General features: G+C 47.0%; 1 protein-coding gene across 3 annotated transcripts in view; it reads left to right on the forward strand.

Moving 5' to 3' along the window:
- Positions 1-26740, forward strand: part of CAMKK1 (calcium/calmodulin dependent protein kinase kinase 1) — a 1207414-nt gene that overhangs the window by 323873 nt on the left and 856801 nt on the right. Inside the window, exon 3 of one of the 3 annotated variants that reach the window (XM_078679691.1) lies at positions 4183-4248. The exons of the other annotated variants lie outside the window; for them this stretch is intronic. The gene's annotated coding sequence lies outside the window, so the exon portion shown is untranslated. The remainder of the gene's footprint in view (positions 1-4182; positions 4249-26740) is intronic. 3 annotated transcript variants of the gene reach the window in all.

Raw genomic sequence — 26740 nt, forward strand, 5'->3', positions numbered from 1 at the left:
AGTCCAAAAGGAGAGTGATTCAATACATTAATCCCAGTTCCTATGGAGTATGGCGACTATGGGTCTGACTTGCGTTCGTTAACTGTGCCATTGCCATGGGATCACCCAAGAAAATTTGTGTGGAAATATCCAAGTGTACATTAATTCTTTATAATTTGACGAAGAGGTCAAATTAAAAAAACCTGAGACCTTAAGAAAAACACCTGTGCGATATATTCAATATCATTCTTGTGCCTCATTGTTAGCTCCACCTTTCACAACTCAATCACTTAACACAATTTTTCTTGGGGCAGGTCTTTTTTGTGTTTACACAATTATTACGGCTCCTCTACAGAGCAGTGGACTGAATTTTTAAGAATACATCAGTTCCTGAGTGCACTTAAAAACGTAGGCCCTCTCCCTTATTGGCTAGAAGACAGACACTTTTTGAGAATAGCTTTGTTCGAGAACCCAAAGCCACCCCCAAGCATCCATTAGTGAGATAGTAATTGCCAACTGGTCCAAGTCCTTTACAATGTATAGCCTTAGACCCATCTTTTTCCACCCTGTGGGCTGCAGAGAAGGACCCTGTGGAGAATAATACTAGCCGCAGACGCATTTTCCACTCCTAAACAATGAACTCTCTAACAGGCAAAAGCCAGATATCCGATCTGTTCTGGTATGCAATAATAATATGCCTTAATCATCATAGCAGTGTGCATACTCTGTTAGAGGGACATTCGTGACCTATTATGGAAATGTGAGTAAGCAAATTGTGAGACGGAAGCTACACCCATCCGTTTTTCCAGTGGCGCACCTTAATTGCTTCATGTGAAGATCACATCTACCAAACAGCCAAAAGGTGCACTCTTTTGCTTTGCACATTGTGAAAAGAAATTGCCAACTCGCATGGGTGCCCTTCAAGCAAACAAAATGCTCACCGTAACGGATTCCTCCTGGCACAAAGACTGGGAAAGAGCAAAGGTATATTTTCATCAGATTAGGACATCCTTAGCTCCTAGAGACCTCAGACTTTCAACCCTATCCTCTGTGAGGGAGCCCTAACTCGCTGGGATGAGGCACTTTATCACCTTGCCTAGCTCATGTTTAGATTGTCCGCTTTTAAAAAATCTATGACCTGTTCATTATATGAAGATAGGACCCTACAACAATAATAAAAACGCTTACTATACCATGTAAGCTTTAAAAGCAGTGTGCAATAATAAACGCTAATAGGAGTTTGTGAAACAAAGCCCTTGAGCTAGAATTACATTGTTGGCATAGACAGGACAGTCTGCCAAACTACCAACAGCCCCTACTGCACCCTACGACCATCCATCTTCCTAACCCCCAGAAGGGTCAAAAGACTAGGCCACCAAACCTGTAAATCACTTTAGGCAAAGGGCAACATCAACCATGCCATTTCCTGCTCCTAAAAGGGAGACCCTCCGTGCTATGTACACTTTTGAAAAGCAGACTGGGTGGGGTTTGAACGTCTTCGAGAGCAAATAAAATCCCACTTGAATGTAAAACTGCAGTTTCTAATATACATAAGATTACTACACATAGAATTATTATGAGGGGGACTGCACTGTTAGTACCTTATTGCCGTACAAGGAATGTGATGTAGGCATCAATCAAAAATACTTAGCACATACAGGTACGATATGCTGCTCGAGCGCGTTATCAGATGCTGCTAAAAAAAAAATGCAATTATAATGCTAGAGTGCAAGTGATCATTAGGCAGGATCTGACAGCTGAGCAGGAATAGTAAGCTCTGATTAAGTGCTACCTGCAAATGACTAAACCACTCGCCTCCATGCCTTCTTCCGTGTGGGAATGTTTAAATCAAAATCACTACAGTTCCCTCCCACCTTCCCTGTAATTTATTTATTTATTTATTTATTTATTTATTTATTTAATGCGATTTTATATAGCGCAAACTTTACCCGAAGGTGTCAGAGCGCTTTACATAAGAACCAGTTTCAATACATAAGGACTTAGGATTACGTGCGTTACATAAAAGATACAAGCAGAAAAAATTGCATATGTACAAGTTGTAAAGTCACTCGAGGAAGCGATACAAATGGATAAACTCTAAGGGTCACACAGGAATGGTAGAGAGTACAATGGTCTACAGCATATACTAGTGATTAGAGTTATCTCCAAATACATATATATATATACAAATAGTAGACTCATACATTTTCCATCACATTCATCTTTTAAGCCCTGTCAATTGCCCACAATTACTCGAAAATATTTGGCGGCGACAATGCTTCTCTGGTCCCGCCCCCGCCCCGTACCTCCACAACTAGACAACCAAAACCCTTGTTCAGATCATGAAAAGTTTACGGGCTTGTCATTTCAGGATAACGTTAGGCTCTGACGAGAAAACAGGGAACAATGTCATGGCAATTAGGTGTGTTAGGCCAATTAGTATTTTAAAAGGTAAAGTTAAAAATAAAACGTAAAAATTGCCTACACGTTATAAACCGCCTCCCAATATAAGGAACACTTTACCTTCTACCTTCTTGTGCCCTCTGCCCCTGCTTCACATGAGGGAGAAGGAATTCCGCACCCACTGACCTGAGGACATCTGCAAAGCTCTACTCACACAGCTGGGTCACGAGACTCTGAGCGCGGGAACAGGGCCTCGTTGTGCTAAAGAGACAGTTCTCCCCCTTGCTGCTGCAACACTGGACGTCAATAGACGTGACGTCCAGACGTCATTAGATTTGACGTTCAGACAGAGGGGTGACCCCGCCCGGCGCTCGTAAGCGGGCAGCACTTTTGTTTTCATTATGTAGAGTTATTTCAGGCCTGCTCAGAGGGCTGCCGCAGTATAGGAACGAGTTGGTTATCAGATTGGTGTCACCCCCAACTGATGGTGTCACCCGGTGCGGGCCGCACCCCCTGCACCCCCCTAGTGACGCCACTGCCCTCGGGGAAGTAGGGTCGCAGACCAGTCTTCCTCCGTGGTTCTTTGCACAGAGGCGGAAGGACAAGCTGGGAAGGGGGTCAAGGTGTTGGACAATGGGAGGGATTAGGGTGGGTATAAAGCTGCAGGGGAGGAGGGCTCTTCCTCTTCCTGCACCTGCCACCACCAGAGAGGGTTGATAACATTTAGTCCACCCACCCACCCTACAAGTATTGGGTAAGAGTTAAGGGTCAGTTGAGAGTGCCAGTTTAGGACAGGTTGCAGGTTTTTGGGTTTGCAGTACTTTGGAGGGGTGGGGAGTCAGAGACAGGCACATTCAACCCTCGGGGGGGGGGGAGAACAGGTGAATGATATTAGGGTGCGGAATGCAAGAAAGCAACGGCATGAGATCCAAGAGAGGATGTTGAAAGATAAGTGAAGACAAGAATGGAGAGATGGAGGAGGTCGCTGAATGAAATGGGATGAGCGTACCAGGTGTGAGGGTTGAGGATGGATAGAGTGAATGAAGGGGTTGCTGATGGGAAATGTTATAATTATTGATGTTTTGGTTAATGTAATTTGTTACAACTGTGTCCTAATAAAATGGCTTTTATGCTTCAAGTAACAGCGTGGAGTGTAATTATTGTGCGAATAGTGAAACCATAATTCAGTCTTTGAAATCATCCCCTGGCTTTCAACCTCACCCATCGGCGCAGTGCACGATTGCCTGAAAGGCAAGTCCAACACTTGCTGATCCATCATCATGAAAAGTGTTGAAGATACAGTGGCTAGGACTTCATCATCCAGCTGCCATTAGAGGAGTCAGAGTAAGGGGTACTCCTCTTCCTGGAATAAGATGCCGATGGAAGAGGACTAAATAGGCAATTTATGATGCTCAAGAGGAATGTTAAAACTCTATTCGGAAGAAGAGCATACGTACTAGTGGGAATTCCGCAAGAGTTTAGTTTTCCTTTGCCATTGATGCCACACAAGTACATAAATAGATGCACATTTAAACATATTGGTAAATCCAGGGCATTCTCCATTGCTGATTTGTGGGCAGAGCGCCTAGTGCTTCTTCTGCTGGCTGGCGTCTTCCTCTCATGTGCTTTGTCACAGACACCTTATTACAGCCCCAAGATTGCCTTATTTTGCCGCAATGCAGAAGGATTGATTTGGCGTTTTGTAATTTTAATGATGTGATGATGATAATGTGATGTAATTTGTTGGACGGTCTTGGCAGGCGCTCAAGTGAAGTGTGCAATGTTCTCCCTTTGAAATAGAAATAACATCTTTAGAAAATGTTCCCTGAAGTTGAAGAGGTCTCATTGAAAAACAAAAGAAAAGATGTGAGTAATTTTGGCCTGACTTTAAAGTATTCATTTTTGAATGTCAGCTTTTAGGCTTTGGAAACTCCCTTAACTGTTCCTTTCAGTTTGAGAAAGTAAATAGTCATGATGGAAACAATTGTACAAGAATTAACTAATTTCCAGTGCCAGAGGAATTACGATGTTTAGCACATACTTATCGGTTTACATTCCGCTGCATAATTTGCAGATTTCAAACTAAAATTATTTCTGGCACCTAAAATGTCAAATGTTCTTAAAAATAAACTTACCACCCTTTGCAAAAGTTAACTAGTCACGCCTTGGGAGTTTGTTCCTGAAAAAAAAATTTGTAAATGTTTGGTGGACATCTGTCAAAGCAGCTGGTGGCCGTACACCAAAACTTTTGTATATTGAAAATGACCACTGTGATGGTAGATCCTTTCAATGTACCGAGGTGACTACACGTAAAGCAGTCATCTCTACATGTTATGAATGATACACTGTCAACTCACAATCAAGCTCTAAGTCAGAAGCAAAACCTTTGACCGGGGCAGTCCGCTTGGTGTATCCCACTACATCATACTTGACTTAAAGTTGTGTGAAGTTCTGGTCAACACTGAGTAATACATTCTGATTAGCACTTTTTTCTTGGGGATGTTTGCCTTAATTTTGTTAACATTTATTTCTCATGGTCCTCCTATTGGATTTTTGTAACTTTGGAGTATTTTTACTTGTTAAATCGGTTTCTATTCTTAGACATTAGTTGTGGGATTTCTATTGTGTTTTGTTTTGACTTTTTAACTGTTTTGTTGCGCTACAGAGCCCAGCTGCAAGGTGGCCTCTGCATAGCGAGGCTCCGCCGACCAGGAAACATAATCCAGCTTTATTCCAATTATTTATGGGGCATCCTTCTTGCTACAACCGCTGAGACTTTCCCTGCTAGCTTGCCGACTGGTACTCTCCCTCTGCTTTGGAGCACCGGAGAGCACGTATCAGGACGACTGTAATAGTGAAGCATACTGTGCCATGCTGCAGAGCTGGAGTCAGCACTCCCGGCGCTGCAGCCTGCTTAATTTGACAAGCCGAGTTGGCAGTGGTAGGTTGGCCCTGCCTCTGAAGATGTTACCTAGCCCCAGGTCAAGAGCACTGTGGGACCTGAGAGGAAAGCTGGGTGTTGGACTTGGCCCTTCTGGCAGGTTCACTCCTGAACTTTTTGCCTGGTATTATTAAATAATTATAGTGATTTCTGGTCTTTGCGCACTTTGACACTGTGGCGCAGTGTAAAGTGGTGGTGAGTGTGGAGATTAGCATGCTGATGGCAGGGGAGGATTGCACCTGGGTCCTGAATAGGGCTGGGCTTTCCCCACACAATGCTGGCTCCGCCCCCTGTGGTGCGACTGATGACCCTAGCCCTGCCAGTGAATAAAGTGAGGGGCTGAGCACATCAAGGGTGCTCCCAAACCAGCTGTGACTGGTTTTCCCCCCACCCTGCACCTTTAGACAAAGGAATTCAATGTATAAAAAGGGGCTGTGTCTCATCACAAAATGTTCTTGTTTCCAACTCGAATCTACCAGGGGCATGCTGCTGCTGGGGCCCAAGGGAAGGCTTGCCTCCCTGGGCCCTGCCCAGCCCCTGGACTGCTGATGTCCTGGACTACTGAAGGACTCTTGTTGCTGGACTTTTTGTTCCTCTAGCGCCTGGGGGCGCTTGATTCCTTCTCCAAGCGCCTAGAAGCGCTTTTTCTTTGCTCTAGCGCTTGGGAGCGCGTTATCTTGCCATTAGCGCTGGGAGCGATTCTACTTTTGAGCCCCTAGCGCCTGGAAACGCTTTATTGAGCCCCTAGCACTCCGAGCGCTTTATTTTCACATTTGCAGCTGCCCGCGCCGCTTGTGGCCGTGTTCCGGCCTCTTGAGTCTCCTGGCAGGTGCCCAACCCGCCAGGGACCTTGCCGGCATCATTATTTATTTAATGGAAGGAGCCCACCCCTCGTTGTGACCCCCGAGATCACCGCCGCGGCCCTCGCGCCACAAAAAGGGAAGCCAAGCACTGGCGTGCCTGATGTTGGGCGAGACTTCCTGTTTGCGAGGGAAGTCCCGCCCCTGCTGTGCCGTGATTGGCTGCCTGCCTGGAAAGGGAAGCAGAGTCCTCCCGCGGCCCGGGGCTCCTGTGAGCTGGGGAGAGCCCAGGGGCTGCCTCTCCCTGAGTCCCGGTCCCAAAATGGGGGACCGGGTGAACCGAGGCGCTGTCGGGCGGGGCTCCCAGGGATTGGGAGAGCCCCGCTACTGCCGCCCATAGGAGAGGAAGCCGCCGCCAGACCCGGTGAGTGTCGCAGAGGAGAGGGGGGCGTCGGGACACATTGCCGGTGTCCGCCCCCCCCAGTAGCGCGATCTCGGGCGCATTGTTGTTGTGAAGCCCATGAGGGCTTCAGGGGCATTTCCGGTGGTTGGAGCCCACGAGGCTCTGGGGGCATATTGTGTGGGAGTCCCCCGAGCGGAACTCCGACGTCCGAGGCCCATGAGGACCCCTGTGGGCAGATCTTGGTTCCGAGTCCCCCGAGTGGGACTCCAACGACGGCGCATTGGTGCTAGGAGCCACGAGAGGCTCACGGCGCCCCATTAGTTCCTAGAGCCCCGAGAGGCTCACAAGCGCCCCATGTGTTTTGCGAGGCCCACGAGGGCCCCGGGCCCTATCTTCATTCCGAGTCCCCAGGGAGGGACTCCTACGATTTCCGGCCATTGTCCCTTTTGAGTCCCCAGGAGCGGGACTCCCGCGTAGGGGGCATTTCTTGTTGGTTGTGCCAGAGAGGCTCCTGAGGGCCCAGTCATTTGGGCAGAGCCTGCGAGGCTCCAGCGTTGGCCCCATGATTGTTCTTCAGCTGCCCAGCACTTAGTGGGCAGCTGCAACGTTTAGGCCTCCCTGACATTGCGACACAGGGCGTCCTAGCCCCAGAGAGGCCAGTTGGCCTGGGTATAGTTATGAGTTCATGCTAATGTGATTTCTGCAAAGTGTTCTTCTGTGCTGCACCTCTGAATGTGTTTTAATGCGTCATGTGCCTTGTTCTTACACCTCTGAATGTGTTGTTAATGCATCATGTGTTCTCCTGTGCTGCACCTCTGAATGTGTTTTGATGCATCATGTGCCTTGTTCTTACACCGCTGAATGTATGTTTATACATCATGTGTCTTTCCTACACCTCTGAATGTTCTATGCATCATGTGTGAAGCTTCTGATTGTTATAGGTTCTAAATGCTAGTTCTACCAAGCGCATATTCCTGGCAGTGGTCCCTGTGGCCCTGTCCTGTACATAATGCCCTGTAAATTCTGCCCGTGCCTGTTGGCACATTGTAAAGTGTGTGTTTCTATCTAATGTGTTTTGCAATACAAAGGCTTATTTTTACATATACCTTGTGTGGAGTTCCTTTTGTGGGGGCCTTGAATGTTGTTGCTGGGGGTGCGTGCGCAAATGCTTTACACATCGCCTCTGAGATAAGCCTGACTGCTCGTGCCCAGCTACCAAGGGGGTGAGCAGGGGTTGTCTTAGCGGGTGACTTCCTTACCCTAACTTAGGAATGGTGGTTTCTGCCTGGCCTTGGCGCAAGCCTTGGCCAACCAGAAATCCCATTTCTAACACCGGGGCACTGCTCTGCACAGCCTACCATGTGAAGTGGGGCAGTGAGAGGTCACAGCTGCGCTGCCTTGGGCTCACGGAGACCTGGACCAGGCTGCGGTTGTGAGCTTGGCCGCTTCTAATTCCTCTGCTCCGACTCCTCTGAATAGTTGGGGCTGGGGCTGGTGTGGCCTCTACTGCGTGCTACATGATTGCTCGTGCACCCCAGTGGTGGCTGCCTGGGATGTAGTGGGGCCCAGAGGGTGGCCTACCACTGCACTGGACACTCCTTGTTGGGACCCTAAAACTTTCCATCTTAATGACCCTGGATGCCATGCTTACCCCGAGATGGTTTGGTTGACTGCGCTGCCCCGAAGTAGGGCTCCCGCGGGCATGGTTTGAGCTTGGATCTGCCCATGCCCCTGCCTCTTGCAGTCTGGGGTATGGCTGGACTCATTCTCTTGTGTGGTCCCCTCCCCCACTCAAACCAGCACTTTTGGGGAGGATTAGAGGATCCGGACTTGGTCCAGAGCCCTCTCAAAAGTATTATGGGAAAGAATGATAATAAACAAACTAAATTATCCTTTGAATTGCACTGTTATACACACACTACTGAGCAGGACCCTGAGGTTAGAGGACAAGGCTCTCAGGACTCCGATGGGGCTATGGGCACACAGGACATTAGATCCATATTCCTAGACCTTAAGCACAGCTTGCACGCAATTTCCTCAAAGATTGACCTCATCATGGGTATGTTTGACTGCTTAAAGGAAAAAGTGGACAGACATGAGGAGTGAATCTATCAGCTTGAACGCTGCATGTTCGATGCTGAAGATGCTTACTCAACCACTGGGTAACAGCTACACTGAATGAAAAATGTCCCTGATGTTAATTAGAGTACAAAGGAGGATCTAGAGGTGCATTCCTGCCAAAATAACCTGGGAAATATTGGTATCCTTGAAACCACAGTGATCAATCACATGAAGACTTATGTAGTAACTATGCTCAAGTCGCTGTTTGGAGATGATCTCTCCCCGATGTTTATTGTGCAGTGGGTGAATTGTTCTCTGGGCCTGCGCCACCACCTGGAGCCCTGGCATGTCTGATAATTGCCCGTATCCTGCATTATGGGAGTAGGAACACCACACAATGTCTGGCCAGGGAGAGCATGCCTCTCCAATATCAAAGGACCACAATCTTGTTCTTTTCTGACTTAACATCGGTAGTGCAGGTTGCGCGCCTTGAATTCCTCCTGGTGAAAAACACACTGCAGAAGGTGGGTGCCACATATTCCCTGCTCTATCTGGCCAAGCTCCCTGGTATTCATCATGGTAAAACCTATCACTTCACAGACCATAAGGCTGCAACCACGTTCTTTCAAGGCCTTGACCATTCTGTTGTCAGGCCTGCCTCCTCTACTGGTGGCACAAGCTGCAGCCGCCTAAGTGACAATGTCTAATCGCTATCTGAGATGTGTGCTGGTTTCCCCCCATCGTGGCCGTGAGCTGGGGGGTCACCGGTCCTACATTAATGCCTGGGGTGGAGCCTGCCGTCTTGTTGGTGCTCGACTGACGGATCTTGGCTGACCATTCTTGGCACCGAGGGTACGGAATTTGCATGGCTTCAGCATATACCCTTATTCTCTATTCCTGGCCATCTGGCCACTACATGACTGGGGTGTATGCTGTGACCTCTTTGTGCACCCTGGGGATGATTCTCTATATAGTTGTGCTTCGTGGGTATAAATCAATGTGTGGGGGGAGGGCTTGTGGAATTTGGCCCGATTTGGGGGCCGAAGTGGGAGGGTGGTTGAGTTCTAGTGCGTTGTTTGTCATTTTTACTGCAAGGCCTACCTCTCCCATATGATAACATTGAGTTGCTTTATTACGTTTAATAAGTCAACACTTTCAATTGAGAGCAGGTAGTAAGGTTGAGTTTGGTGCCTAAAGGATGACACACTCCTCATCACTGATAGTGGTGATTCCAGTCTCATCATCCTGCTGGGCATCTCTACAGAATTTAATACCGTAAACCATCTACCATTAGTTAACACCCTGGCTTTTTTACTGGTTTAAACAGCACTGTCCTCAACATGTTCTCAAAACAGATCTAGATGTCCTTTGGCATACCCCAAAGCTCCATCCTATCACTTATCGTCTCCAATCTCTGCACGAAACCTCTGTGCATTATACTGTCTGTCAAGAAAATCAATAGTCACCAGTATTCTCTATGATAAATGGCAGCAGCAACATTAGTGAAAGCCATGGGTGGACGATTGGAGTGTGAAGATGCAGTGGGTCTTCTACTAGCACCAATGTGGCTAGGGGGGAGGTTTTGTTTCCATCCTGTGATTGTGTTGGGGTGGAGTGTGATTCCCAGGCCATTGCCTCTGCCCAGTTGGCTGTTCTGTCTGCCCTTGGCTGGATGTGGTCTTGCACCTGACCTCGCTGCTGTATAGCTGCAAGAGGAGTGGGGTTGGAGATCAGGAGGCAGTCTGTGGTGGGTGGGTTCGCTGTTTGCTTTGGGCCACTTCCCCTGGCCCTGGACAGGTGTAACTCCTGGGTGGTAGGGACTGGTGTCGGGACCATGTTTAGCAGCAAAAGGCTTGGCATGGGGATGCTGGAGTTGGGTGAATGCCCGTTAGGCTCCTTTCCCTGGCTCCTACTGTCTGCAGACAGCTGCAACCAGTTCATCTAGGTTTTACCGGGTGCTGGATCACAGCTGGTAAACTAAACCAGGGGTCTACGCATCTAGGACTATTAGGTCAAATCACAACGCCTAATTCCAGATGTGGAAACACTAGCCCCCTTGCAATTGGGCTCCACTCTTCACCACTGCTAAGCAGGGTTTTAAAAGAGGAGTTGGTGTTCACCAGTGTTAGACACAACACTATCAGCGAGGACATCCCCAGGCTTGAAAGAAAGATATGCTAAAAGAAAGTGAGTATATGATAGGCCTTCTAAAGACCAAAGAACATATTTACTCCTTCACTTCAGAAGAAGTTGAATATTTTCCTCTTCAGGGAACAATGAGTCCATACATACCCACCAGTATTGCTTACCCCATTTGTGTGTCAATGAAGAGAAACGTCCCATTTTCATTCCAAACCTAGTTTGAGCTGTAAAAAGCAACATGCTACCTTCTGCAGTTCTTCTTACTTTTTCGGTGCTTCTCTATTTAAACTACATAATAAAAGATGTTTAAAGTTTACTGAGTTATTTCACATTTTTAAATAGAAAGCTGACGCAGAGGATAGAAATGCCAGGCAGTGTAAACACATTTTAAATGTGGACAGTAAGTGATAATAGAACTCCGAGGACAGCTGTAATGCGCCAGGCAGGCATTGTGCGTCTCACTGTGTTCTGAATCTTTAATATCAGTCAGCACATCAGGTTCTCATATGAAACAATGGTTTGCCGTTCTTGCATTCCTCGGTAATGCTGTGAACTATGTGTGGTCTGTCTGCTAGCACAATTACAGTCGAGGCAAATGCAACCTGGCATTCAGGTGCAGCGCAAGTGTGCACTTCAGGGATTGAAGTAAACCTGTTAAAAAATCAAGCTTATGCATCCCGGTGACAGGCTAGCGACATCGGTCTATATTTACTGCAAACAGCTATATGTGTTTAGCACTTTGCTAAACGCTGTATTGAAAAGGGTAGGTTTTTCTGGCTAACGACGAAGGCTTTTTTTATTTAGCACCGCTGGAACATCTGCCTAGGATTGCCAAAGTCCTGCTGGATCAGGGGGCTGGAGGCAGTCTGGCTCCGGGGAAAGAACTACTGACATGTCTACCGAATGACAACTTAATACCATCCACAGAGAGGAAAGAAAAACTACCAGAGGTGAAGGTGCAAACAGCAGCCTCACAGGCCTGCTAAGGGAATAGGCAACGTTATAGGAAAAACAAAAGAGTGACGAAAACAAACACAAAGGTATCCATAAATATTCAGACAAAGAAGTTGTTGAGTACCAGCACGGCCGAAATTAGAACAACTGTAGTCCGCCCTATTAAAAAATCCAGGCATGTAAATAGTCAGACCTCAGAACTATGCAGTCAAATGAGAGGCCAAAGTTAGTAAGCAATAGCTGTCGGGGCTGTAACACATGTATTATACATAAGCCCCCTATATACAAGCAAAACGCAGACTTTAACTGCTAACTAACCTTACCACACTGTACCATTTGCTTGTCTTTTGTCTCCTAGTCTACAATCAGTCAAGTCCATTTTACTTCTGGTTGTCAAGGACGGTTCTTCTGGTGTCTCTTTTGTAAGATGTGTTATAGTTCTTGAGTGTTTTTTCTCTGGACTACCAACCTGCTGGTGCTCTGCAGTGGTCTGTCTCTCAGGTGTGTTCTCTTTCAGGGATGCTACAGCCAGATATTGCACCGCCTCTTGGGTGGGCGTGGGAATAAGGTCTTCAGAATGAGAGCCCCAAGGAAGGTAGATGGTGATAAGGAATGTAATGTCTGTGATTTGCATATAGGGCGGGGAGGTTGGTTCCAAGGTAAAGGATCAGTGGGGCAGGTCCCAACAGGGAATTTATTCAATTAAGTTTTTGATTAGCGGGAACCAGGAAGGTTCAACCAAATAAGGGCGCTTTTGATTTGCTTTATAAGCTTTAGAAGCTGAAAAAATGAAAAAATGAAATTCAAGGCTAGAGACCAATTAGAAACAAAGATCTGCTGATCTAGGGTTTTTTAGTTTTTTTTATAGTTTTATAGTGCAAACTTGACCCAAAGGTATCAGAGCGCTTTACAGAGCACCAGTTGCGTTACATGAGGACACATTTATTTTTGTGAGGCACAGGGAGATTAAGTGATTTGCCCAGAATCACCGGATGTTCAGCGTCATTGCTGAGACTCGAACCCGGTTCCCCATATTCAAGGTCAATTTTCCCTTTCCTAATACTATTCTTGTTTGTCTCTCCTTGTTTTTAGCTCTAATATAAGAATCTTAAATTGATTCCGTATCTTTCCTGTTATTTATTCCATTTCTATGAAAGCATGCCTTCTAATGTTACCTTCGCCCCAAAGCCAAAGTTTGCAACCAGTAAACCAGCAATTAGTGAGCAGAGGCCCTGCTCTCAGCATATGTCACAGTGCTGAATCCTTCCTTTAGATGCTAACAGGCTGCTATTTTATGTTTAACAACACATACCACAACAACCCACTTAATAGATTATCAGTAGACTTGGGCTTTAGAGGAAATGTCCCTAAACGGATGTTCTCTTTCTTTTCCACAAAGTAAAATTTTATCAGCACCTCACCCACGCCAAGCATCCTTGGTTTCTTGTCCATCTTAGTTGTCTCTCAATCTCCGGGGCGTACCTTCAAAGGGGGCGTTTGGGTTGTTAAATCTCCCTAATAAATGGAGTTTGAAGTAAATCATTGGGTACAGTTGCTCTCAGTCGGGTATTGCGAGTTCTCTGTCGCATTTCACATGGATTTTTAAATTTACACACAGACGAAAACACACACTGTTGGTTGTTTTACAAATTATTATGTTTCCTACCAATTACTAACCCTAACAACCCTAACCCTAACAAGTCCTGCATCGAAGATGCATTGCGCATCAGTGGTTCGAAGAAGCAGCGGGACTGCGATGCGGAAATCTGCACTGTCATCAAGGATGCCTTTGACAAAGGGCTTGCAATGCGAAGGCCTGCGTTGAGGATTCGCTGCACAGTGGTGGCTCCCAGGAGATTGCAGGCAGCAACTTGCAGTTCAGCGTTGCAGATGTGTTGCGCTGTGGCTGTTCCGAAGCAGTTACATAGAGAAGCGTCGCACTGCGTAAGGACTAGAGTGGCACCACTTAGGTGGTAAAGCTCACAGCAGACAGAGTCAAGCTTCTGGGTTCAAGATGAGTATTGCCTCTCCTGTACCAGAGTCTCTGATCAGGAGACCAGCCAACAAACCCTTTGTACTCACTGATGTGGTCCTGGGTTCAAGATGTAGGTCCAGTCCTTTCACTCAGGCAGCAAGGCAACAGAGTAACAGCTCTTTTTGTACAGCAATACAGCAGTCCTTCTGAGTCTTCCACTAGTCCAGAGGTGTACTGTAGAGTTGGGTCTGAGGGTCCAATATTTATAACTGGTGACCACTTTGAAGTAGGAATATGTTCTGGAGATTTCCACCCTCAAGCTGTCTAAAATTTCCTGCCTTCCTGCTCTGGCCACAGCTTGTCTGGGGTCACAAAAGGCTAGTGTCAAACTCTTTTGTGAGTGTGCTCAGGCAGATCCTTTGTAATGTGCACATTCTGTTGCAGCTAACAGAGCGATTTCAGTGCTACTGCCCGGTTTGAATTTAGTTTGAGCTGGGTGCAGGATGGAGTGAGCTTCCAGGAAGGAAACAGATGCTTGTTGACATACTTTTCTATTACATATTACTCACCCCTATTTCTCTTCGCTGCGTCAGTCTCCCCGCTAACCATTGCGTAAAGTTCTGCAGTTGCCCTGCTAGATAGTACGATTCAAAGTCAGGGACAGCAAGCCCCCCCTTCTGTTGGTCGTTCCAGTGTCGCCAAGGCCACCCGTCGATGGCCAGTCCCACTGATGTACAAAGTCATGTGTGCGTCCAGTTCAATGAACAGCACTCTCGGTATCCATACAGGTAAAGTTTTGAAGAAGCACAATGCCCCTGGGAGAGCTATCATCTTTAAAAGTGCCACCCTGCCGGCAACTGATAGAGGGAGAGTCCCTCAGAAGGTCATGCTGTCTTTTAAGGAGCTCCCGCTCCCCCTTATATTCCCCTCCTGAATATCTGACTGGGAGTGGCACATTTTGACACCTAAATATCTTAGACAGCAAGTCCCCCAATCAAGGTCTCCCAACCCATCCGGTTGGTCTCTGCCCTCCGTAAATTTAAAGAGCCAAGATTTCTGCCAATTTACTTTGAGCCCGACAGTGCCCCAAACTCAGCCATCATTTCCCTGGCTCCTTGGAGTTCCCCTTCCAGATCATTCAGGAATAAGAGGAGGTCATCCGTATATAGCGCAATGTGATGAGTATGCGCTCCTCCTATCTGTAGGCCTTTATATCTACCGCCCATCCGAGCAAGGCATGCCAATGGCTCCATGGCCAGAGCAAACAGCAGGTGGGAGAGGGGGCACCCTTGTCGTGTCCCCCTCCCCCGATACTGCTCCGATATTGTGCGGCCCGTTTGCACCCTCGCCAGAGATTCCATATGTAGCATCTGTACCCATGGCAGGAAACTCCGCCCCACTCGCAATTGCTCCAAGACTGCGTATAACAAAAAAAACCTATTAGAGGCTATAAAAGGCCTTCTCTCCATGTCAATTGCAAATACCGCTCCTTCTCTCCCTTCCCGTCCACTTGTCTGCAGTATGGATAACAGTCGCCTGATGTTGAGGGCTGCATGGATGTACCCTTCCTGGTCTGGGAATGGGAGAAGTCTTGTCGCCAAGAGCTTACTCAGTATTTTAAAATCTAAACTAAGCATAGGAAATAGTCTATAGGCTGCACAGTCTAGAAGTGATTTACCTGGTTTAAGCAGTGTGATTACCAACGCCTCTTGGGTGGTACTGGGGAGAACTCCCTCCTCTCGCCAGTCTTGGGGCTAGTTCCTCCACATAGAAGGCATAGAACTTGGCGGGAAGCCCTTCCGTTCCTGGGGGTTTGCCCCTGGCAAGGCCTTTAATGGCCACCCTTATTTTGTGTACAGTAATGTCTGCCCGCAACATCTCTGCTTCTTCTTCTGTCATGGTAGTGAGGGGGAGTGGGGCAAGGAAGTCCACCATCTCCCCCTCTTTGCATCTCCCTGCGCCCTTGTATAGAGTCACATTAAACTCCAGGAACCTACCGTTTATCTCTTCTTGTTTATACAGGTGGTGTCCGGCATGGTCTGCAACTTCAACGATAGTGCTACCTCTGTGGGTCAGGTTAGCCATCCAGGCCAGTAGGCTATCCACCCTGTCTCACCTTGCTGGGTCCATCATATGATTTTCTCCCTTTTCCTTCTTCTTTTTTTGCTTCCTTTTTTAGTTCCATAGGGTAGCTGAGAACCATGAAGCACGACCATTCAGGTGGTATGGACCCATAGTGACCAAGGCGTCCAGGGGGCCTGTAAGCCAGTTCCCACATTTATTATATCGCTCATCAGTTTCGCCATCCATTTTTGGGGGTACATTCTGCTAGGGAGCTTTCATAATTTGTGGTATGACCAGCAACATCTTAACTTTGTAGAGGAGAGCTGGGGTATGCTCGGGGAGAAGGGTACTAAATGGTCATCAGACCAGTACATAGGGGGCGGGATGTCAGTTGAGAGCTCCTTAATGCTGGAAAAGATTGAGTCCAATATGCGGCACAGTTTATGGGTGGTATGCTTCACAATTTGGGTAATGTGGATTGCTGCCATGTCCTGAGTGCTTTTGTTGCTGTCTTTATCGAAATGTAGATTGGGATCTGTTAGTACTGTGAAGTTAGACTTCTACAGGCTGAGTTCCACTATTAGTCCTGGGAGGGCTAAGCAAAAGTCTGAGACGGGGCCTGGAGTACGATATATCAAAATACCCGAGAAGGTGAATGCGTCTGAGAGCTCTGGCAAGAACAGCAAGCATTCACTTCAGGGAACCTTTATATCGGAGACTTGTCCTTTTATTTATTTTGTATTTATTTATTTATTTGAGTTTTATAGAGCGCAAACCAGACCCGTAAAGGTATCAGAGTGCTTTACAGGATTGACAGGTAAAATGCATGAGCTTGGGAAGGATGGATACAGTTGGGGTAAAAACAGGTAGTTGCAATAAGTAATAGGAAAGGAAAGAATGGCAGAAACAAATTATGGAAACAGTTGGGATAAGAACCTATAGTAACATTGTACAAGCGAGGTAGTGTCAAGATCAGGGAAGGATGCCCCGAAGAGCCTGGTGGGTACCATCCATATAGCTGTGGGTAAAGCGTAATAGTATGAGATGATTAACATGCGAACGTTAGGAGAGGAATTGGTATGAAACAAGGAAAAGGTTTTAAGTAGTGGCCCTCCCTCCCACTCCCAAAAATTATTTTTTTCCATAATGTACTTGTCACCAATTACAAAATCAGAGCATGAAAATGCAATAGCGCTAATGTAAAAAATACGGCAATGTGCTAGTTGCATATATGAACAACCATGCCCTCCTCAACCAGATTCAACTTTCAATTGTTTTTGCTTGTTTTGCTTTTGTCTAATTTCAGCGGCATAGTGCCAAGCAGGGACTGAATTTTTGTCTTACCTGCGTCTCGGCACCTCAGGTTTCATTATTGCCGACCCCGAAATTGGTGTGTGAAATTAATGAAGCGCCGACCTAAAATGGCAGCTCTAGTGATAGTCTATAATGGCACTGAACATGGCCAATGGTTATGAGGAGTTTTAAGTAGTGGACCTCCCTCCCACCCCTAAAAATTCAGTTTTTCGTTGATCTACTTGTCCCAAATTATAAAATCAGTACATGAACGTGCAGCAGTGGTAAAGTTAAAAATACAGTGATGTGAAACTTCCAGATAGAAACTACCCTGCCCACCCCAACTTGATTCAACTTTCAATTGTTTATGTTTCTTTTCTCATCGCCTAATTGCAGCAGCAAATGGCTGAGCAGGGACCGAACTTTGGTCTTACCTTAAAAAACATAAAAGTAGATGTCTATCTTTTTAAATACTGAAAAATGAATGTGTAATGAATGTTTAGAGCCTACGCTGGGAGTGACTTATATGTATTAAAAACAAGGTTTAGGCCAATATGTTTACTTTGCTAGGTTGAATTAGCAGTTGGCAATGGCAGGTCTTAGACATGTTTAAAAAACTACTTAAGTGAGTGGTACAACCAGCCCTGCAGGTTCACTAATAGCATTTAATTACCGGGCCCTGGGTACATGTAGGACCAAATTACTAGACGCTTACAAGTAAATTAAATGGGCCAATTGGGTGTAGGCCAATCCTAACATGTTTAAAGGAGCGAGCACAAGCATTTTAACACCTAGTAGTACTGGTGCGTTGAGTCCTAAAAGCCAACAGAAAACGATTCAGAAAACAGTAGTGTGAAGGCAAGACCTTTGGGAATGATCCTGTAGCGAGGGCCATGTCCAACACGAATGAAAAGTGTCTGTCGGGAAAAACCTGTAGAAGGTTTTTTTTCAACCGGAAATGTATCACAGTTCAGCAGCAAATGACTGTTTACATTGGGAACACCGCCCCTGTATCCCTCAGGGCCGTTGTTCCCGGAACAACATCCTTGTTTCCTGCAACACTGCTCCAGCCCTGATATAATTTAAGAAAACACTGAAGGTGCACACTACACTACAATGTAGTAAACGTTTACTTCTTTATTTATTTTGGATTTGTAATGCGCATGGCGGCCTCAGCAACGAGGCGTCCCAGCGCAACTAGAAACCAAGAGATAGGAGACCAAGGAGAGCGGGGTAAGGAATTAGACGGCCAATGTAGGGAAAAACCAGGTCTTTAAGGCTTTGCGAAAGGCCAGATGATTCATAATGCTTCTCATAAAGACAGGAAGCGAATTCCAAAGCTTCATCGCCAGGTAACAGAAGGAGCGACCTCCGGCCATTGCTGTCCAGACACGCGGGCCAGCGCGAGATCAGCGGAGCGCAGTAGACGCCCCGGCTCATAAGGCGCCAGCAAATGAAATAACCCTGCTGGGGCCTGATGTGTCAGAATCTTGTGAGAAAAACATAACACCTTAAACTCGATGCGCTTTTCAACCCGTAGCCAATGGAGTTTAGGGAGCACATGCGCCACCGAGGAGGATCTAGGCAGTGCAACCAAAGGCAGGGCCGCCGCGTTCTGAACCCATTGCAACCGCTTGATACTCGCCTTATTTGCACCCAAGTTAAGAGAGTCCAATCTGGACAAGATAGACGCCTGTACAATGGTCTGGCGCACCTTGGGAGGGAAGAAACCCAGCAGCGGTCTTAGACCCCGCAACAGCCCAAAACAAACCCCAGCCACGGCTTTGTTTATCAAAGGTCAGACCATTATCCAACCACACACCCTGGTTCTTCACAACCTCCTTAGGGAGTGTGGCGGGTTTGAGACGATCCGGCCAGCACTGCTCAGACCAAAGCTCCCGGTCCCTGCCGAACAACAAGATCTCTGACTTGCTGGCATTTAGCTGCAAACAATTTGCTGCCATCCAGTCGGAGATGGCCAGGAGATCGTCCTTGAACTTACCCAAACTGGCGTTGCATTTCTTAGAGAAAGCAATCACCAGTTGGGTATTGTCCGCATACGACACCAGGGACAGCCCCCTTCTATTCTCAGAACCCAGCCATCACTCTTGTCACTCATTGAATTTTTACTTTCGGCCCTGTGCAGCACTCCGCTGACCTGAAGCTATGTTTGTGCTACACAATTACATAACTTGCACTGAGCGACTGGGACTTATTTTAGAATTCTGTGTAAAATGCTTGGAAGATTTTAGAAATACCTTACGTTTTATATGAGATAATTACTTGGTGTTATAAATAAATTCTTTCTGGGGTATGTGTGTGGCTGGACCTTGGCAAATCAAGATAATGTCAACTAAAACTAATGCAAAATGCACTATAATTTAGAAAGTATGTTTGAAGTCTAATAACCAGCTGTGCTTTTGGACTATATCCCGTGCCTCGGGGCTCAAAACGTCTTAATTTACCATTTCATTAGTTAAAGAACTCTGCAACAGATAGCACCCTAATTGCCAGAAATGCTAGGACTTTAATGAATGTCTTATTTTTTAGTGTTTTTTCATCGACAGGGAACGTATGAAAAGTTCTCTTGCAAAAAGAAAGCGCCACATATTTCCCCTCAAATTCAAACGAAGGTAACAGTGTGGTCCAATTAGGTCCAAAAAACTATTAGCGATGCTATTCAATTTTTCAATGACTACATTTAACTCCTGTCGCATGACTTGGTCAATAATGTTAAGTAAAACCCGAAATTCAAGCTGTAAAAATACAGTCAGTGATGTTTTTATCAGTGCTTAATTTGTAAAAAAAAACCTCATAAATAAATAAGTGGGAGGGCCGTGCTAGGGTACTACTACAGCCTACATCACCCATTGCCCTTGGTAGCACTATCAATGATGTGAGCGTAACCTAAAAAAACTTGTGCTCGTGGAACATACGGTGAACGGCGCAAGTGACACAGCAAAGAACGTTACAGGACTGACGATAATGACAATATTTGCAAGGTACTTTCACGAGTAGCTTTTGAAGAGATTAATTTACAAAGTAATGACAATTTTGTGAACTGTACATTTGCACCTGGAGTATTGCCTCTTCCCCATCCTCTTGACTAGCTGACTTGTGTCATTCCACTTCACATTTTGAGAGAGCTACTTTTTACTTTTTGTTTTTCGGTTAAGCACTTCATCAAATGCTTGTTAGGTTTCGCCCTGGGCGCTGCAACTGCGTAGCAGTTGCTCCGCCCACGGCGAAACCTCATGATCCTACATATCGACTTTGGTTCCGCCTCTGTCTCTCATTGGCTAGCTCCATAAATGGAGGCTAGCCATTGGGAGACAGAGGCTGTCAATCACGCTTTCTGGTGAAAACGCGATTCGGGGGCGTTTCTGGTACTTTTTTTAAGTCCCGCCCCTTTGTCCTGGGCCGCGCTGTCATTGGCTGCCGGCCCGGGACACCCCCGTTATGTCATTCCCCGGGCCGCGCTGTGATTGGCTGGCCGGCCCGGGACCTGACTTGTTTCTTATTTCGAACTCTTTCACAATCTGTTGCAACCTGTAAGGAGATTAGACACCAGAAATGTTTTTTTTTAATTACACATTGATTTCAAGTATACACACAAAACCAATATGTAATTTTTCAGAACCTACGTTTAAAGCCAGCGAGAAGGAAAACGCTGAGAACGAGCAACAGAGTGGCAGCACAAAGTGACTGTAGCTGGAATCTGCCCACCAAGTTATAAATAGTAATCGTTAGATGGCGCCTGGGGAGCAGTTTGCCCAAACTAAAATGGCAGCTTATCCACGACTCTCTCCCGAACTGACACGGCTTCCGCTGACAGCATCTAGGGGCGTGTGTATTGACGACCAGTTGAGCACCTCCCCATCGGCCTTGTGGCTGTACCTGCTCGGCCGGTTGTACTAATGTGCATATTTATGAGTCCCGTGGCCGGTTCCTAGTTCATTATTCATGAACTTCTTGTTCCAATAGTGTTTTGCTACGGAGAAGTTTTGCAGTGTTCCGTCTGACTGCAGGAAGGGGATAGAGGGCGCGCGACTAGTGTGCGCAGGCGCAAAAGCAAGAAGTGTAAGAGGCAGGCAGCGCGAGACACCGAAGAAGTCAACGCGAGACGCGGAGCAGCCTTCGCGAGGCCCTTTGGAGCCCTCAGAGCGCGCGAGCCCCGTCCCCTGCAGTGAGGCCCGAGGGAGGCGCCCGCACGAGCCCCAGCACCGCTTCCGGCTGCCCAGCCAGCGCAGAGCGCCGCCATGGTGGATTATCACACGGCCAACCAGCCCTACCAGCCCGGGCCCAGCAACAACGGCGGCGGCCCCTACATGGTGCAGGACGACGAGTGGGATCGAGACATGCTGCTGGACCCCGCATGGGAGCGGCAGCAGCGCAAGGTGAGAGGGTGGGACCTACTGGGGAGGTGGGGGTTAAATGTGTATTTTGAAGCGATTTCCTTGTGCACAGTAGCCTCGGCCAAGCCGGGCAGGTTGGGGGTGGAAGGCTGTAAGTACCTGAGACAGAGATTAGAGGAAGGGAGACCTTAGGGGAAGCATTGTGAAGTGAAGATGGGTTGGGCTCAAAATAGAGGTGAGGTGGGGGATGAATGGCCCTCGGCCCTGTTAAGTATGGCCTCAATTGCTTAAAAGTAATCATTGTCTGCTATGATCAGCGAGCCTCAAATCTGCACGATTTCCTCGCGTTACAGCCAAAGTTTCAAGTAAACGCCACTAAACTTTGACATGCTACAAATGAGGATGATGTGACGCTAGAAGGGGCAGACATGTCACCAGGAAAGGGGGGTGGTGTAAGAAGTGGCAGCGACACCGGATGATGATGGTTGAGAAGTCCTTTAGTTACATGGAGAGGAAGTTAGGGTGCTTGGCTGCATGATGTGGTGATGGAAATTTGGGTGGGAGTTGGTGGAGAATAAGGGATGGTTGGCGAGCGAGTACAGGGATAGGAAAGGTTTGGCAGAAAACGGGGTGTGGCGAAAGCTGGGCAGGGCGGCATGGGAGCGTATCGAGACGCACCCTTCCCTCACTTAAAATGCGAAAAATGCATTAATTGCTGTCACAACTTTTTTTTTAGTTGGCTAATATTTGTGGTTTTTCAGTTGTACACTCGTGCTTTTTTGGGCCGCGGAAGGAATCGAGGAATCGGAAAATGAAGGGATTTCACCACAACTAAACCAACTCTTCTCCCGCCGCCTGAGGTCACCTTGGTTTCTTGAAAAGACAAGGCTGTGCTTGCTTCCCTGCCCCCTGGCTGTGCTTGCTTCCCTGCCCCCTGGCTGTGCTTGCTTCCCTGCCCCCTGGCTGTGCTTGCTTCCCTGCCCCCTGGCTGTGCTTGCTTCCCTGCCCCCTGGCTGTGCTTGCTTCCCTGCCCCCTGGCTGTGCTTGCTTCCCTGCCCCCTCGCTGCGCTTGCTTCCCTGCCCCCTGGCTGCGCTTGCTTCCCTGCCCCCTCGCTGTCCTTGCTCTCCTAGGTGTGTGTTTGCGGCTCTGGGTGTGGCTCTGTGTGTGTGTGTGGCTCTGTGTGTGTGTGTGGCTCTGGGTGTGTGGGTGTGTGTAGCTGTGTGTGTGTGGCTGTGGGTGTGTGTGGCTCTGGGTGTGTGGCTCTGGGTGTGTGGCTGTGGGTGTGTGTGGCTCTGGGTGTGTGGCTGTGGGTGTGTGTGGCTCTGGGTGTGTGGCTCTGGGTGTGTGGCTCTGGGTGTGTGGCTCTGGGTGTGTGGCTCTGGGTGTGTGGGTGTGTGGGTGTGGGTGTGTGGGTGTGTGGGTGTGGGTGTGTGGGTGTGGGTGTGTGGCTCTGGGTGTGTGTGGCTCTGGGCGTGTGGCTCTGGCTGTGGGTGCGTGTGTGTGTGGCTGTGTGTGTGGCTCTGGGTGTGTGGGTGTGGCTCTGGGTGTGTGGGTGTGGCTCTGGGTGTGTGTGTGGCTCTGGGTGTGTGTGTGGCTCTGGGTGTGTGGGTGGCTCTGGGTGTGTGGGTGGCTCTGGGTGTGTGGGTGGGTGTGTGGGTGTGTGTGTGGCTCTGGGTGTGTGTGTGTGGTAGTAATTGCTGCCTGATGAGCTTGTCCAGTAGGGTACAATAGGTCTTACATTTGCGAGAGATTAAGCTGTTGGCAATGTAAAGGACGATGCCATTTATTTATCTGTTTTCAAAACCAACACATAAATAAAAATGTTGTCATTTACAATGCCAATAGCTCTAACTTTTGCAAAGGCGAAACCGTTGCATTGTAATTGCTTGTTTTTCCATCTCTCTCCCCCAAAAAATATACCCACCCAGCTGTGCTTTGTTTGCTCTGTCACGTGGATGCTCACTCTCTCTTCTCCATACTTCCCTTCCACCCACCTTCTCTGCCTCCATGTGTCACATATTCAGAATGAGACATGCACATGTTTACAAGTACACTTAAACACACATGTGCATCATATGCTCCATAAAAAGGTTTGCTGGTAAACAAGCACTCACTCCAGCTCACTGATGACCGTCTTCTGGTTAAAGCGATGGGCACAATTTAACAAGCAAACAAATTTGAGATTAACCATGTTGTGTTTTGCTGCTTTGCGTAGCATAACTTCAATAAACAAAAACTAACCATTATCTCTGGAAGCACACATTACAACATTGATCTCCTCTGTGAACTTGATAAAGGTTCATCTAGCTTGCGCCAGCAGGACATTCGTACAAAAATAATTTTAACATAAAGGAATATATTGGATTAGCTAATACGGCTATTATATTCAATTTTGTTGCACAGCACTTGCTGGTGCAGATTTGCTGTTTAGTAATACTACAAAAAAAAGAAACTTTTTACTCAGAAGTACTTTTTGAATGACCTTGGACTGATGAAAGGAACCAGTCCTGCCAGGATTCAAACGTAATGGAGCATGTTGGATACAGAACTCAGCAGTGTGCTCTAAGCACTCTGGACAATTTAATTGGTTTTAGAATGATACATAGTTCAGAAGCCTCACTAAAATTAATGTGTATTTTTCAACTACCAGCAACATGCAGAGCTCTGCCTTCATAGGCGCCTCGCGTTGTACAGTGAAGCTCCATCAGCGTCTGTGTATGCCGAGCCTGCTCAGCAGAACAAGAAATGTCTGCCAAGTAATATTTTAATAAAAAAAATGAAAAACTGGATGAATTCTCATAGACTGTGGCAACTTTAATCCAGCAACAACTGAATTTACAATCTGTTCGATCGCACACACAGCCACAAACTTTGATGGCAATTGAGAAGATTTTTTCAATAGCAGATTTTGTAACATATTTTCACGAGCAACACACTGTGGTGCAGGATTTATTTTAAGAAGAACATACAATTTATAAACCTCTTTAGCTTTCAATAATATTATTTGCGCAAATTTCTGAATATCAAATAACTCAGTTAAATGTTCTTACTAAGAAGGATTTGAGGTAGACATAGACTAAGGGAATATACATGGATGATGGCTGAACATACACTACCCTAAAACTCTGTGTTGCTATATGCTATCTGTGCCAACCGCAACGTCTTGCTTCAGCCCTCCCCCATGCTAGAGTTTGATATCTCAGGTACTGTTCAGCTCAAGGATTCCGTCTTGCAGCCCATCCATCTGTTCAGGGATGAGAACTGGGGCATGGGCAAAGGTCCATATCTGACTCCTCACACAAAGCAGATCACAATTTTGACATAAACTTAGATTAGTTATGGTATGTTATGTTATGTTAACAAAAGCTTATAAAGCGCACGGTCACCTGAGGTTTCATGGCGCTAATCATGCATAGTGTTGTTGCGTGAAGACCTATTTAATAGGCTTCCCCGAAAAGCCATGTTTTCAGGGCCTTTCTGAATCCCAATAGGTTGGCATAACTCCTGGTTGTCAATGGGAGAGAGTTCCAGAATTTGGAGGCAAGGTAAGAGAACCTGCAGCCACCCTGACGTTTGAGTTTGATGGCCGGGATAGTGAGAAGGTGAAGATGGGCGGAACGTAAATTGCGCCGAGGGAAGTGCTTTATGATCACATCACTGATAAATTTTGGGCTAATGCAGTGCAACGCTTTGAAGGCTAGGCAACCCGTCTTAAACGCAGCACGTTGCTCCACGGGTAACCAGTGAAGTTTAATCAGCAAAGACCTAGCAGATTGCCATCTCGGCTGTTTGTAGATTAATCTTGCCGCCTGATTCTGAACTATTTGTAGGCGTTTGAGCAGAAACTGGGGCCGACCGCTATAACGAGAGTTTGAGAAATCCAGGCGTGAGAGGACCAGCGCTATCACAACCTGAACGAGGGCTGAGTGGGTCAACAAGTGAGCAATCATCCTGATTTTACGCAATTGGAAGAGACTGGTGGAAATCACTGCACGCACTTGTCCTCTGAGTGAGAGATCGGCATTTATTGTAACCCCTAAACTTTTCACAGAAGGGGAAGGGGTAGGGGGAGGACCTAATTCGCTTGGCCAGAAATGCAATCCCCAGCAGACATTGCTCTTCCCGGGCAGCGCAAGTTCAGTCTTTCCTGGGTTGAGCTTCAAATGGTTACGATCCATCCAAAGCTGGATGGGGAGCATGGTAGTTTGGAATTCCGCGGCGGAGTTAGGAGAGTCCAGGGGGAAGACAAGCTGGAGGTCGTCGGCGTAATTGAAGATGGTTATATTCCTGATTTTTAGTGAGTGGATCAAGGGCCTAAGGTAGAGATTGAATAACAGTGGGGAAAGGGATGAACCCTGCGGGACCCCGCACGAAGTGGACACTTTAGGAGCAGTAAAGGCACCAAGACGTACTGCTTGAGTTCTGCCTGTAAAAAAAGACTTGATCCAGTTGTATGCAGGACCTTGAATACCTGCTTGTTCGACACAGTTCGACAAGATGTTATGGTCAACCGTGTCGAACGCAGCCGACAGATCCAAGAGCACCAGAGCCTGGGGGACCCCCATGTCAGCATTTGCTCTTACCGTATCCAGAACTGCAAGAATTACAGACTCCGTGGAGTGAGCTGGCCGAAAGCCGGCTTGATTTGGCTCCAAATATTCAGATTGTTCAATAAAGTTCGAAAGGCACCTGGCCACGTGGGCCTCCATGATCTTAGCCAAGAAGCGAAGGAGAGATATAGGGCGATAGTTGGAGGGATTCAGGGGATCTGCCCGGGCTTTTTTAAGAGAGGAACTATCATGGCGTTCTTGAATGCACTGGGTACCACCCCCTTGCTGAGAGATTTGTTCAGGAAAGGGAGAATGCTATGCGGTAACACTGAGAATGTGTCCCTAAGGACAGGAGGTGGGCAGCAGTCATTGGGAGACCCCGACTTTACACGGGTCATGAGATCTGAAAGTGTGTTAGGACATATAGCAGGGAAATGGTTTATAGTGACTGAATTTCTGGAGATGTCATCCAGTGGTTCCATTTTAATAGTGGGGGAAATGCTAGCCTTGATGATGGCAATTTTTTCCAAGAAAAAATTATTCAGAGAATTACACAGCTCTTGTGCGGGAGCCTGGCTAGGTAATATTCTCTCATCACTAATAAGATCATTTACAATCTTAAAAATGTCCTTGGGTTTATTGTGGGCGTTAAGTATTCTCGCTGAGAAATTAGCAGCTTTAGCAGTCAGTATGGCTTTTTTATAATCCTTGCGAGCTAACAGAAACTGCTGTCTATCTTCGATGTAGTAGCAGAGCCTCCATTTCCTCTCCAATTGACGGAGCTTGAGTTTTTGATCTTTTGATTTGGTAGTAAACCAT

Source organism: Lissotriton helveticus, chromosome 3_1 (assembly GCF_964261635.1).
Source record: "Lissotriton helveticus chromosome 3_1, aLisHel1.1, whole genome shotgun sequence".
Lineage (NCBI taxonomy): Eukaryota > Metazoa > Chordata > Amphibia > Caudata > Salamandridae > Lissotriton > Lissotriton helveticus.